This window comes from Apis laboriosa, unplaced genomic scaffold (assembly GCF_014066325.1).
Source record: "Apis laboriosa isolate Shangri-la unplaced genomic scaffold, ASM1406632v1 scaffold11_cov152, whole genome shotgun sequence".
In the NCBI taxonomy this organism is placed as follows: Eukaryota; Metazoa; Arthropoda; class Insecta; order Hymenoptera; family Apidae; genus Apis; species Apis laboriosa.
In genome coordinates this window covers 5,316,808-5,332,493 of record NW_025221020.1, presented here as the reverse complement: position 1 = coordinate 5,332,493, position 15,686 = coordinate 5,316,808, and positions in this window count along the sequence as shown.

Here is a 15,686-nt window from a genome sequence, read left to right as displayed (position 1 = left end):
AATGAAGATTTCGTTTCTGGTTCGTTTCTGAATTTACAACGAGGGGGATATTCCGCGGGGGAGGGGGGAGGGTAAGTGTGGTTACATTCGAACGTAGCTACGAATGTAATTATTCCTACAAACAAACGCGTATACGCACGTGCAATTAAGAAGAACTTTGTGATGGTGGTTGGAAGGATGTCGCAGGATCGAGATCCTCCCTTCCGCTCGAGAGAGGAGACACGTTAATTGCACGCGAGAGAGGGGGAGAGGAGATAGATAGGTTTCTCGCTCGCCTTATTCGAGGGAAAAGGAAAGGGTTTTCTATAGAAGGGATTCTATGACGGGCAAGGCTCCACCAGGTGGAACCGTATTTACGTACCAATAAGCGTAAAATTGGCCTAACTGCTCCCGGAGACGGGCGGCCGAGCGACGAAGGTGGGAAACGCGAATTACGGGGTGGAGGATAGGAGGTGGATAAAGCCGATGGAGCGGAGAACGGAGTGGAAAGACGCGAGCGGAGGAGGAGGATGCTCGAGGAGAAAGAGGGCGAGGGGGTGGCGGCGTAGAGAGGGTTAGAGCCGGGCAATCATGCGTAATTGAATTCACCTTTGCGCGAGAGAGGGTTGGATCCGTATGAATATTCAATTCCTCAATTTGCCGCGCGAGCATACACGTTCAATTTGGCGAGAGAGAAGCGTGAAGGAGTACAGGCTGGTTCAGAAGCGCATCGCCGCCAGCCTTCAATTAGAAAACGGGCGTTCGCGCGAGCGTTGCTGTGTGAGAGCCATTTCGCATCCTCGGTTTGACAACGCGTTAGCAGGGACCGACAAACAGCTTCGATCCAGGTTTCGAACATGCTCAGACATTTGTCTTCAAACGTCGCGGTTTGATATCGCGTCCCGGAGGGTTTGGGGGGCGTTTTATTAATTAAACGTCATCTCGTGTGAAAACATCCCTGGCATTGATCTCCTTGTGTCTACGTGGGTGTATATACCGGTGGTGGAGTTTGTTCAGACGATGGATTCTTGATGATACGGCTTTACATTTCCTTTCCTTGAAAATTGGAGAATTTTCAAAGGATTCAAAAGAAAAAAAAAAAAAAAAATGATTCTTCCGATCTTTCAGATTTTTTTTTAAGAAAATAATTCAGAGAATTATTCTTTCTAATACGGAGTAATTTCTGAAGGGTTGCACGCAAGATGATATTCGAAATACCGAGTTTTAATCGTTGATCCATCGAGAATAAAAGGCGTCGAATACTCGTGTCTCGACGCCCGCTTAGCGAATAAATTAATCGTATATGCCCAACGACGTAAATGCACTCGAAAAGGAAATAGGGCCGGACGAAATTTCCTCGACCTCCACCCCCTCCACCCCCTCCTCCACTCACGATATTTTTCGAGCGACAGGATTCTCGAGTCACGATAGGATTTACGTACACGTCCGCGTACCACCGGCATTACTTACACCCGATGATTACAATCAACAGCCATTCAGAGAAACCACCCTCCGGGGCGTGTACAGTCTCTCTCTGTTTTACTTTCCGTTCGAGCGATGCGAGCCGCCACGTGACCGCAATCACCGCGCAGTTTGTGGGTACTTACACGACTGTTTAACAAATACGGGGGCGTGGGTCGGGTTCCGTTCCGTGCTCCTCCATGGGATTTTACAGATTCAACGTTGCAAACAATGGAAGAACAAATCAGAGAGATTGCTTTGTATCCGGCCAATTTTCTAATTTCGCCATTCGATGTGTTTTAACATGCGTTAAACGAGCCATGAATTTTTATGATTTATTTATAATCTCTTTTCATTCGAATCGTATGTACAAAATATCATCAGAATGAAATTTTTTAATAGTAACAATTATCTCCTCCTACAATTACGAACCAAATTTCCCCAAATTTTGGCAAGAATGAACGAGGTCCTGCACACGCCTCACTCGTAATAAACATTCGTAATATACCAAAAGCAAAATATACCAAGCTTAACTAAACGAGGAAAAAAAAAAAAAAAGAAAAAAGAAAAAAAAGAAATCACTATAGCGAAACCCAATTAGCGGGAGAATTTCGCGGAACGAGGGTCGATTAATTCGAGCAGCATTACCCGAGTATTTTTTCCACGGGCGAAATCCGCCGCGTTTCGGGAAAAAAAATATTTTCGTGCGTCGGGCTGTTGTTTAAATCAGTCGTGACAAAGAAAAAAAAAAAAAAAAAAAGAAAGAAAAACGGAAAAAAAAAAAAAATGGAGGCTTGGTAGCATTACACCATTAGACGCGGCACGTTACATTTCGTCCCGTCCGTTTAATTTTGGCAGTTTTCTGCCTAACGGTCGCTAACAAGCGTCGCGGCACCGCGTAATTAACAGCGCTAATTTTAATTGGCGCGCAACAAAGGGCGGATGAACCGCAGAAGAGAGAGAGAGAGACATTCCCGTGGGAGCAGCACTCGGCTGATGAACGATAATTTTGCACGCTTCTCTGCCAGTCTTCACCCTTTCCAGCGGATCCGCGTGATCTCGATTCGATTCGATCCCTCTCGCCGCGAAACCTTAAATCGAGATTTAATTGTTTTCCTCTCGAAGACAGCAGGAAACGGCGGTTACGTTCCCCGTAAGCATAGATATTCGAGTGTGATTCATCGCGATGGCGCGAGATTGAATTCGAGATCTTTTACGTTCGGAGGGATAAGAAAGTTTCGTTGGCCTCGTTCGATGATCTTTGAGAGGAGCGAACTTCGACATTTGACGTGGAAAGCGTGCGTTTAAAGCAGTGTTCGAGGAACGTTATTGGCGGGAATGAATATCGTAGCGTCGTCTCTTTCGATTATTCATCTCTCGATTATCGCAATTTCAAAATATTCCCTCCCTCTCCCCGCGTTGAATCATCAATGGGATCATTTGTGAACCATCGTTCCTGTCAGAAATTATAAATCCGAATCCCCTGGTCGCGAATCTGACTCGACCAGGTGGAAATCGTCCATTCCCTTTAACGCGTACGTTGCCGTCAATTGTTGCCGATTTTTCCGCGCGATACGCGGCACTGTGCGAAACACGTGTGTCGACCGCTTTTGATCGCGTTTTGCATAAATAAACGCGGCGGATTTGGACGCGATCCTCCGTCAGTCGGCGTTCAATTGCGCAGACAGGCGAGATCGGCGATGAAAATCCCATCAGGACGGCTCCGCTCGTCAATAAAAAAAAAAAAAAAAATTCGCATGCCCTATCACAGGGCATCTGGTTGACCGGACAGGCCGCATTAAGGCTGATATCCAGAAACACTCTGCGAGATTGTTATTCCCATCCCCTCCTCACTCCTAGGGCTCGCCCCCTTGGACGCCCCCGTGAATTCGACGGTCCCGGGGCTAAACTACCCCCTTATTGGCGGTGGTGATCAACTGCGAGGGGTAATTTCGTTCGTTTTTCGCCTGTCATTTCTCCATCGATGGCAGGATCTACCGGAAATCCTATGGAACAGGTCACGCGATTTATTCTCCCGACATTTATTCGTTGGATAAACGGGGATCGTTGTTTCTTTTTTTTTTTTTTTTTTTCACTCTCTCTCACTTTCTCCATCGATATTGTCGTCATATGAAAATAAAACGTTTTTCCATTTCTCTTTCTTTCTTTCTCTCTCCCTCTCTCTCTCGTTAAATTTTTACCTCTCTTTTCTTCGTTGTCGTCGATCGTCGATCCCATTCGATCCCCGTAACGAACAAACATCGACGAATAATAATAAATTGAGGATTGATCGATCGAGAAAGCAACGTGGATGATCCTCGAGGACAGAGGGGGACAGGGAGCGTCGTAATCGTATTAAGTAAGTCGCGCGCTAAAAGTTTTCTTCCAACCGTCAACCCCCGACGGGCTCGCCAATTTTTTCCATCATCCGCAGCATTTTAATCTCGTAATGTCAAAGCCGTGCTCCGGCTATCGAGGATCATTAGTCAATCTGTCATACCGTTATTAATAGTCAGCCAGTATCGAAGTATGCATGGAAATGCATTTCATTTATTTCCCCGACCCGGTGAGCGCGGTGACATTGTTGAATGACTGCGGCCTCCTTTTCCCCGATTTTTCCCTCTGACCTCCCTTGCGTCTTTTACGCAACCCCTCCCTGCGAACACCGATCCATACGTCTCGATCGATACCGTCTCGAACGAGTCGCGATAATCCTCGTAAATCCGCGCATCGTGCACATTCATCTTACGGAACTCTCCTTCTCGAGCAACGTAAACGACGAAGAACGAGAGGAGAGAAAGAGAAAGAGAGGAGAGGAGAGAAAGAGAAAGAGAGGAGAGGAGAGAAAGAGAGTCCATCGCGAGATTCGAGCGACATCATTTTCCTACCGATTCCATTATTTTTTCCTTATTTTGCTTTCCTCTCGCCCCTTCCTCCCTCCTCCTCTCTTTACAGATTTTTATTACTCGTATCGCGTAATGCAATCCAACGTGGTGTATTCGATAACGATAACACGGTAACGCGAGCCACTGGATCCAGATACGCATCGACTTCAAATAGAAAGTGATAGATCCACAATCCATTACTTGATAATAGGACGGTAAACACGGTGTGAGTCATGTTTCGCGGCCATTAGCGTGTAACAACGAGCGGGAGACAAAAAATGACCCGCGTTTATCGATCTATCGTACCTTCGAGGTACGCTAGGCTTGCTTTCTAATCTCGTGAGATCGCATCTTGGCCCCCTCTCCTTTGTCCTCTCTCTCTCTCTCTCTCTCTCTCTCTCTCTCTCTCTCTCTTTTTCTCCGCGTTTCGTTGAAGTGGTGAAGTTAGTTCCATTGAAACTAACTCGTTCGAGAAATCGTTCGAGAAAGTCGAAGATCGGAGGAAACGAGCTGTACAATGATTTTTACGAGCAATGATCGGGACTCGTAAAGTCTCGCGTACACGAGAAAATTGTTAAAGTGAATTTTATACGCGAGTTTAATTCACCTTTATTTAATAGACACCTCGATCCTTTCACCGGTTAGGTGTAAATCGATCAATCGAGAGGGTTGCCTAAACGTCGCGTATGGATAACGTACGTATCCTGCGTTAAGCAACATCGGTGAGCAGTGAAATTCTTTCGTAGAAAAATAAATTATTGCCGATATCGTGTCCCGATTCAAAAATAAAACCGTGAAAATTGAACGTAATTTTGTAAACGTTGTGACGGAACCGATCCTAGCCAACATCGAGTTTGAGTTCTCTGACGACTCAAAAGTAAAATCGATCGAACCAACAATCGATCGTATCTTCAGTCGAACAACGTGCCGTGGAACGCTCCACTCCGAGTCAGTTGGAAGTTGAGCCCATATTATCTTGTAATCGTGACATTTATCGTCGCAAATTAATATATGCCCTCCCTCGTTTACGATATACAAAGATCGACATTCTTTCCGATTCGAGAGATACCCGACTTTAGCGGGAATTACGTTTGAACGATTTCGATCCAACCTTTATACCAATGATTTAATACGTGTAAATTATGATACCACTTACTCACTCACTTAGAACGATCGTAGTTAATTCAAAAAGCAATTCTCGAAATCGATCGCGAATGACAAAACCAAGTCTCACCGAGACCGGTGTTATTCCAAGCAGTGTTATTCTCTACAATTCACAAGCACAGTGAGCGAGCAATCGTCTTTCCTCGCATTGCCATTCGTCTCGTATACACGGAATAATTAGCAGCAACAGCTTCTAACAACGAGGTTTAGCTAATCCAAGAGTGGGGCCCTACTTCGAAGGAGGCGCCCCTGGATCCTTCCGCCGTTTCTTCACCAACGGGGAGAGACCAACGGTCGGATGAGTCATCGGGGCCTTGCTGGTGGCTACGGCGATGATGATGGTGGTTACCAGCCCCTTCCAGAGCCACCCCGTTAACGGTGCATCGCGCTCCTCCACGTGCGCGCACTGGCCTCTTAGTCATCGCTCCTTTCCTCTTTTTTTTTTTCCTTTTCTTTCTCTTCTTCTTTTTTTCCCCTCTTTTTCTCTTTTTCCCCACTTCTTCCTTCCCTCCTTCCACCATTCCACCTCCGTACACAGCTCTCGCTCTCTTCTGGAGAGTCGTCGCTAGGCATGGAACGGCGACGCACGTGTTAAATGGTGGATAGACCGGTGTGTCTAGGTCAACGTACGTACCACTGGGTGTCAATTCGATCGTGATGACTCATCGAAGGAGACCACTTGCCTCGGCGAGATTCGGACCGCGGAATGCGGATTGATCCGCGGGGGTCGATGAACGCCGCGCATTGTTGCACCTTATGGTTTAATAGCTATGTTCAAGGAAGGGGAGCGTTGATCGTTCGTTGACTTCTCGAGTCCTTTTCCAGTAAATACCATGGTTTTCAGCCGGAGAGAGAGAGAGAGAGAGAGACTCGTTGAATATTTAAATTGTCTACTTCCGTTCTGGACGTCGTCCGTCCGTCCGTCCGTCCCGAGGTCGACGATTTCCTTACTTTGTCCAACCGTGCTTTCGTTTCCCTGGACACTTTCGAATTCTATATTTAAGAACTTATCCGGATATATGTTGAAATTTCTCTTGAATATTTTCTAGGAGCATAGATTAAGAGAGATATCTTCTTTTCGAAATTGTTGGAAATATCGTTTTGTGCAACTTGTACAACTTGATCTTTTTATCAAAGATAGAATTTATTTCTATTTCTATTTGATTTCAAAAGTGATTTGAAAAGGGTTTAATTTTTCGAGGAGAGAGTTACGCAAGGTTGAGAAACGATATTTCGTGTTGCGGCTACGACAGAGTGGCAAAAAGATATTCGGGCTCCTCGGTTGAAATTCCGAGAGCTGGTCCCTCCCAAATAACGCTTCGTAAAATACGATAAAGTTGCCGCGCGTAGAACAAGGAGAACGGTATCGCTAATTGGTTAATCGTGTTCATCGAGTGCCCTGTAGAAACCCAAACCCAAACCCAAAGCCGATAATAACATTTTTTTTTTTCTTCGCCTCGATACTCCAAAGTACTCCGGGCCCGGAGCGGTAAACTAAAACGAAAGTACCTTTCCAGGAAACACGGCTGCACTCCAAGGGGGCAAATTAATATCTTTTCGCGACGGTCGAAGATCGAGGAATGATTCAGACGGCCCTCTTTCGCCCCTCCTTCCTCTTCGTCGATAGAACTTTTCACTTTTTCCCTTTTCGTTTCCTTGAAAATATAATTTACGAAAAGTTATTCATTCTTCGAGTAATTAATTAATCAAAGAAATTTACCAATGAAAGAAAGAAATTTCGAAATTTAAGAAATCGATTGGAAAGTTCCATCGAGGCGAAAAGGGTCCCGGATGTCTCGTTCCGCCCCCGCTTCGCGGTTTCGCAAAATTACGAAACATAAGGGGACTGGGACAACACGTCGAGTTACCGGCGCGAGAGTGTCTTCTGACGTCGGTGGAGCAAGGTATGATTCACTCTAGCCAATCCTTCCTGTTCGTCGCCACTTTGCTTGTCGCTCCCCCTTTCTCCCTCGTTGTCGTTCCTTCGCACGACAATTTTCACCGCCGACAGGGACTGTTGGAGGAGGAACGAGAGAGAGAGAGAGAGAGAGAGACTCGGCCTCGTTCGGCCAAAGAACAACGCTCCGCAGCCTCTCGAATACAAGATGCCGGGGAATCGTTGCACAATCAGACGTTGCCCTCTCGAGAAGGAATGACGGAATAACCGAATCGTGACGCATAAGCGGACCAGAGGTGAGCAGGTGACACAATTCCACACCGATTCGCTGGTGGCGATCGAAATCACGATTGAAACGCGGCCTTGATCGTGTAACGATCGCGCACGATCTTGGAATTAATTAAACGTGATTAATCTTAACCTTGATTCTTCAACGTTTGCGAATATCTGCATTGTTAAAAAAAAAAAAAAAAAAANAAAAAAAAAAAGAAACGTAGGATGATGAAGCGAAGACCAATAGCGTACACATAGCGTTTAGAGAAACGTTTTGAATATCTGCATTGTTAAAAAAAAGAAATGTAGGATAATAAAGATAGTAGAAATAATTATGAATTTTTTCAGAAAGATTAAGAACTTTGTGATACTTACAGACTACTTTTGCAATTTATATCTCAGAATTAATCTTCTTTTTTTTTTTTCATGTATTTCTTTTTATATATTCTCTATCCAACGACACGCAAGATCGAACGAGATAATTTATTTATAGAACGTATATTCATTATGAAATAATCGTAAAAATTCACGCAGATACATGACGAGACGGGACAATCGAGACAATCGCGTTATAAATCTATTAATAGAGGCGGGAGATAGCGTCGATACTGATTCAGTAGCTTTATCTAGGAGGTAGAGATGATAAGAAGGGCGAGCAGTGTCGCTATTGCGGCGATATAGGTCGCGTTCCAATTTATCGTCGCGTTTCTTCCCCATTTTTTTTTTTCCATTTTCTCCTGTTCCATCTTCGAAAAAAGAAAAAAAAAAAACACTATCTCATCGAACCTGTTTACATTCTGGTTGTATTTATATCGCTCTATACGACGTTATCAGTCGTCAGACGCACGAGTCGGCTCACGAATCTGGAAGGCGAGTTTAACGGGACCGTGTTAAATATTTATACACGCCTCGCGATCGAGGCTATCGAGTTTGCGCGACACACGCGCGCAATTCGAATCGTAATCCTCTCTGTTTGGAATCGTCCTCGTTTCGAATTCTGCTCGCTTCTGAAATCCTTCGATTTTCCTTTCTTTTCTTCTTCTTTTTTTTTTTTTTTTTTTTTTTATTGGCACAGAATGAAAGGAAACTGTCTATCCAGGAATTCTAAAATTAGCTCCGACCCACGCGTAATAAAACTTATCCTCTCGTCGAGAACGTCGATATCGATCTATTACTCCATTTACTCACGCTTTATTTCCAATAAACGTTGTACGTCTCGTTGCACGGAAGAATACTTTTCGAGGTGTACATACATTTTTTCGAGAGAAAGATAGAAAAAAACGGAAGAGCTACGTCGTAGTTGGCCGTGTCGTCGTTGTACATTTCATGAAAATAATGTCCCAGGCGAGCTTGTTTGCCCGCGATAAGGTTTCCTCGTGCGTCTTGTATTGCGGTCGCCGGTGTGTCCCGCGGGCCTCGCCACTCGAATTCCCCGCTACACATTTTTTTTCCTACTCGAACAGGGCCCCGAAACAACGAGATAACGAGTGCACGCAGCCCTGCAGGCGGCCACCAGTTCGTTTCTGCTTTCGGTTTTCGCGTCCGTATCTCTCGCAAATCCCAGCGGGGGTGGCAGGGGAGAGATCGAGAGAGAGAGAGAGAGAGAGAGAGAGACCGGGTAGCTCTCTAATTATTCATCATCGTGTCCAGCCGGGAGAAACAAAAATGGCCGCTCTCCTCGTTTCCTCCCTCCGCTAATACTCTTTCATCCAAAGAGGATTCTCCGCGAGAGCTGTCTCGCTCTCGACCACCGAGATCTGGATTAACGACCACTTTATTTGCTCATCCGCTCTTTTTTTCTTTTTTTTTTTTTTTTTTTTCTCCGCTTCGAAACGCGTCGTCCGTGCCTCGCGGACACCGACGAGGATTATCAATTTTCTTCGGTCNAGAGAGAGAGAGAGAGAGAGAGAGAGAGAGAGAGAGAGAGGGAGGGAGGGAGAGGGAAAGGGAGAAAGAAAAAGAAATCGATACGCGGTCTTGATCGGTGAATGACGTCTCGAGTATTACGATATTGCATTCGCAAGATTTCTTTCAATATCGTAACAACATAAAATTCTTCGTTTATCCTCGCCCCGAACAGCACAAGCGATAAGCACTATCAATATTTGTGATGGTACAACCATAGTATACCTATTACGATAAGGAACTAGACTCATATTGGAGACTGTCAATAAATATCGGAATCCTGGACGGTACGTACATACATCTTCCATTTCCATTTCGTCCGAGTTCGAGCCTCGAAGAAACCTTCTCTAGGAAGCGAGCGACGAGAGACGGTGGTCAGGTCGAATCCGAAAAAGAGGGAGGAGGGAGAAAAGAGATGGAGAGATAGAGAGAATCACCGTAAGATCTCGAACCCGTAATTTCGAAGGGTGGTTCTCCCTTCGAGGGTCGACGGGAGAGGAAGAGGGGCACGGCGGTAAACGATTCCACGGCATGCATTTATACCTGCGTATGTATATCCCTGGTTGCAATTCGGGGTCAAGGAACGTCTTCCTCGAGGGGCCGTTCGAGCGAAGGGTGTCGAGGGATGGTTGTTGCGGGTGCTTGGCGGAGTTAGAATAATTCATCATTACTTTTTAGCTTCCCGTAATAATCCATGCAACGCCCACCGATTATGCGCGCGTTGACCATGCCTTCGGGCGATTTCCCATACGGCAACACCATAGGGCTCGATTCTCCCTTTACTTCGTCTTTCTTCCCTCTCTCTCTCTCTCTCTCTCTCTCTCTCTGTCTCTTCCTCCATCGTTTCAGCGTTCTTCGTCTATTCTTTGCACAAGAGGAGGAAGAAGTTCAGAGCCCCTTTCTCTCTCTCCCGTTTCGTTAGACGAGCCTCTCCTCTTCTCCTCCGTTCTTCTAACGTTTATTAAAATGCATCGTGCGGTGGAGCACCGGGGCGGACCCCGTTCCTGGTGGCTCCCATAACGAAATTACTGTGATTAGTCGTTCACCCTCCCACGCTAACCACCGTTCTAACTTGCCCTAATTCTACCTCCGCGGCGACCCCTCCCCTCCCTCTTCTCGTTCTCCTTTTGATCGCGACAAGCCAAGGTCACCGTGACCGAGTGATCCTCGCGTCCTCCAGAAAGGATCGATGTCTCTAACGGGCCGATTTTTGCCTCTCTTCGTGTGAATCGTACAGTGGGATCTCTAGGGACTGATCTTTGACTCGGTGTGGGAAGTCCTATTTTTTTTTCTTTATCTTTTTAAACGGGTGTTTGTTTATGGGACTTGTGTTATTTCCCAGCAGATTTGGACGAATGATTTTTAACGACGAGATACGAGAGAAAGGACAATTAGGGATGGCGGAGGGATTTCAAGCGAAGATACGACGGAGATAACATTTGCATGACGAGATTGCGCAGAGAGACGAAAACGTATCTGTTATGGTATCGTTTCGTGTTTCGTGAACGTCATTCCGAACGATGAAAAATCAACTCGAGAACCATCACCGAACACCCTCTTTCCGAATTCATTAATCATCCCCGAAAGACGAGTAGCAAGAAGAGTAGACGAGAAGAAGTAACGACCACAAGCTGTTCGAGAAATTCAACCGTGTCTATTCCATTTCTTCCTTCGAAATATCGTCACCTGTAGTGAATCGTTTAACGATTCTAGACCGCAGATAATGCATCGGAACCAAGGTGGAAACGTTCGTAAATACGACGAGTTTTTCCCAAGTGTTGGAGAAAAAAGAAAAAAGGAAAAAAAAAGAAACGAAAGAAGGAAAGAGAGGGAGAGCTCGTAGGCTGAGTGGCTGGTTCGCGGTAAGGGGCCCTAAAGTCTCAGAAAACCTGGACGAATTCCAGGAACCCGGGTCCCCTTCGGGCCACGGGGGTGGGGAGGATCCTTTTTGTCCACCTTCACGAGGAGATCTCATAAAGATAGGGGCCACGGCGAGGAGAGGGACCAGTTTTCGGGGCCCCATGCCATTTATTACGTGACGCGGCCGAGGATCTTTTCACGGCCGTATTCCTAACGAAAACGAAGGGAGAAAAGGCAAGGCCAGATGTGAAACCGCCACGTCTCGAGACGATTCTACCAGCTTTTACCAGCCACCAGAAATCCACTTTGCCCCGTCCTTCTCCCTCTGCAAAGGGACACTCGCTGCGCTCTCCCGTTTCCCTCCCCTCTGGTCATCACCGCCGCTGTTCGGGTCACGTTTACACAAGTGTGTTCATCCCCTTGGTTGGTCGCGCGAACCGAGCTGGCTCGAGGGTGGAGAGAAAAAAAATAAGAAGAGGGAAAGAAAAAAAGAAAGAGAGAAAGAGAGAGAGAGAAGAAGAGGAAGAAAGAGGAGCTACCAAAGCTGTGTTGACTGATGCTTCGAGAAACGGGATTGGTTTTCCGCTAACGAGTTGGTGGAACATTTGTCCCGATTCTTGAGAAATGACAAGGGTGATTTCTCCGCAGGTCGCACACAAGCTTCGGATTCTTTTACGCGATTCGGACTCGTATCGTGTTCTTATTCTTGGGACCAGAGCTTGGCAGGAGAGCGGTTCGACGCGGTTCCGTCTGGCGACGATCCAAACACCATAACTCTCTCTCTCTCTCTCTTTTTCTCTTTCTCACTCTCTCTCTCGAGAGAGAGAGGCCGCAAATTTACACTGTTATCTAGAGATTAGGTTTATCTGAACGACCTTCCGCCGCTACCGCGTCGTCTCGATTTCTCTTCTCCCCGGCTCGATTTTCCCGGCCGTGGGAACTCAAGGTGAATCGTGGTGGATCGTCGAACCGTTCGCGAATTCTTTCCACGGTCTCGTGTCGTTCGTGAGACGAGATAGATAGAAGGGAGGGACGGTAGGGTGGCAATGGTTACGAAAATGGACGGCGATTATGGGAAAGATAAGCATCGATCGACAAGGAGATAATAACTATTCCTACTCCCGTGTGATTTCGTAAACGAGGCAGCCTGCTTGTGAAGTCGTGTCAGGTTGATGCAGCGGAAATGTGGAAGGGAGGGAGCGGAAAAAAAAAAAGAAAAAGAAAAAGAAAAAAACGCGATGGGTTAATGCATATTTATTTTGGAGAACGGATGTTAAAAGGCTATTGTTTTCCTTTCCTTGTACGAAATTGTAGTACTGTATCTCTTACGAAAAGAATTCAATGTAAGATATAAGATTACGTACGTCCTTCTCCTCGATGCAACCGTTCGATTTAATTCGTTAAATCGTAAAAATTTCCACAAACTTGAAAAAAGAATCCGGAGGGGGAGTCGGGCTAAAAATCGTGTTCCAAACACAAACACTCCTACCGAGCGGTTTCCAGAAAAAATGACAGTCTCCCTGAAATCAGACCATCGAGAGGGAGGGGGGAGGAGAGGGACAGGTAAGAAGCATCGAAGCAGGGGAATCCGAGCCAGATGGACCTGTTGGGACCTGTTGGGACCTGTTCCGTCTTGTGCAGGTGCATTGGTCCGATCCGGGACCGGGGTTGTGGAAGAAAATAATGCACGGGTCGACCGAGAAAAAAGGACAAAAGGGAGGTGTGGGCGCGTCTTTTGCGCCGTAGGAAATCTCTCGTGGTGCCGTCTCGACGCCTCGATTCTACGTTCTAAACGCATCAATGATCGTTCTGCTGTCAACCATACATCTTTGGAAAAAGCATCTTAACATTTCCAACACCTTGATTTCCAATTGTTCGACGGACAGATATAATGGTACCTTTTTTTTTTTTTTTTTTTTTTATTTTTTATTTCTTTCCTCCATTTAATTTGAATTTTCGAGCTGTACGATCGTTCTACTAGATTAATCATTCTTATTAGATATATAATTTGTGCAAAATTTAAATAACAAAAGTAGAACAAAAAAAGCAATTGTAATTAATAATTCGTGGAATAAAACAAATCTGTTACTCGAGCTCCACTTTCTTCATAAAAATGTGTATTTTAATAATTATTCAATCGGTATACAAGGGATCGAGAGAGACGATATTTAATTTGAATTTTTCAAGCTGAATTATTTATGAGAGGTGCCTTATACGAGGTTAAATTTAATCATACGTAGATGTAAGTTTTACATCGTTTAGAGAGCGCGGTCAATAAAAAGTACAATTTCGAAACCGGGCCCCTGTGGGCTTGGAGTCTCGAAAAAATAATAATAATAATAATAATAATAATAATAATAATAAAAAGAAAAAAAAAAGGGAAACGAGCTCCTGAGGACGTAGACGCCGCCGATGCCCAATAAGAATATTAAGGCCCGTCTTAAAGAGGTGGAAAAAAAAAAAAAAAAAAAAGAAAAAAGGAAAAAGTGCTCTCACCGTCTCCGTCTGGTGTCCGTCTGCCTGGCGACTGTCTGGCTCTCTATGCCTCTGTCCGGCCTGCGAGTCGCGCCGCTGTCGCAGCGATTTATGGATCTTTCTGCTCGCGACTTTCTTTCGACGTAATCGACGAAGATCGTGGGAGATCTCTAGCCTCTTCGATTCTGGAAAATTTATTTATTTTTCTCTTTCTTTTACGTCGTAAAATCTTGACAGAATTTCGTAGGTTCCTCGTTACGAATCGTTACGAATATTGATTACTTTCCTTCTTATGGAATTGTAAGATTAAAAATTCTTCGAATGATTAGAGATCGCAATTGGATCGATCGATCTTATTATCCTCTGCGAGGAATATTAGAAAGACAAGGTTGCAAGACAATTTTCATTTATAAACCATAAACCCCATTCCCGGTGAGGGATTTAAATGATAGGGGGTGGCCATTAAAAGGATTGAGGCCGGCGTGGCACGCAACAGCGCCATAACGCGATGAAATTTCTCATCGGTCGGGTAATACAATAGATCGCACGCGTTACGGCGACGCTCGATAAACGAGTAAATGGTTTCTTGGTTCCATTTAAGCGAATTGTCGGCCCGCGCCACTTCATCTTCTTTTCGTTCTTCCCTGGCGCGAGAAAAGATCGCGAATAATCGGTTTTATCGCAGCGAACAATGAGAACGGGCCGTGAAAAATCGTCGCGTCGCCTCGTTTCCTGACCGGCCACTTCCTCTCCTCTCCTCTTAATTATGATTCCACGTGCACGAAAACGCCGAGGAGAATACGCGAGATTGCCAGGCGATTAGAAACACCTTATTGCGAAATTATTCGCTCGCTTCCGGCCTTCCCCTTTCGTCGAAACGCACGCGTGCTTGTTAACCAAACAAAAACGAAACTCCTTCCCGTGGGGTCGAAGCACTCCTCCTCTTCGGAGAGACCAATTTTCTCGACCAGAAACTGACGCCTGTTTCCGCGAAGAAAGAGAGAGAGAGAGACGCATCGCATCTCCATGATCGAAACGCGAGGTTAAGGAACTTGGAGGATGCATTTTTGCTCGAGCGATCTTTGTAAACGCGATCGTTGTGCTTGAGAAACCAATAATATTCGATATTCGTTCGTTATTTATACCGAAAAAATTTTCAAACGAGTTACGAAATAACCGAAAGTGGGGGGGATCGATTCTTAATTAAAAATCCAAACTTCGTATCCACTTTCGATAACATTTATCAAGACCCGATTGCACGAAGAACGATACAAATACGGATCGGTATTGCGACACGTGAAGCTCGAAAGGCACGCGAATTTTCGTGGACGATCGCGTGACCGGGTGGTGGGCCGGGTAGCGCTGAAGAGAAGCGCGCGGTAACGAGATTATGCGATGCGCGTAACCGCGGTAAGAGTCGGTTGCGTTCCAGTTTCTGTGCACGAGGCTCTTCGTAGCTTCGTTTCCTCGGAGCGAGGCGGTGAGTCATCCGGGTTCGTTTCCTGCTGTTGGTGCTCGAACGTCCGTCACAGTGCGTTCGAGTTAACTCGGCGGGTTGATCGGTCGGGGGAGGGTCGGGCCGGGTCCCTTGGGTTAGGACCCGCGGTCTATCTGGGGCCTTAAAAAACCTCCTCGATCGAACGGTTGCTAGGCACGAACCTGTTCTTTCGAAAAATCACGTGATTCATCTCGCTTCTGACTAACCTGCCTGATATTTCGCTGAATCCCTTCGATGCCTTTCGCCTTGATGAGTCAATGGTCGCGAAAGGCGTGGACTCTCTTCTGTG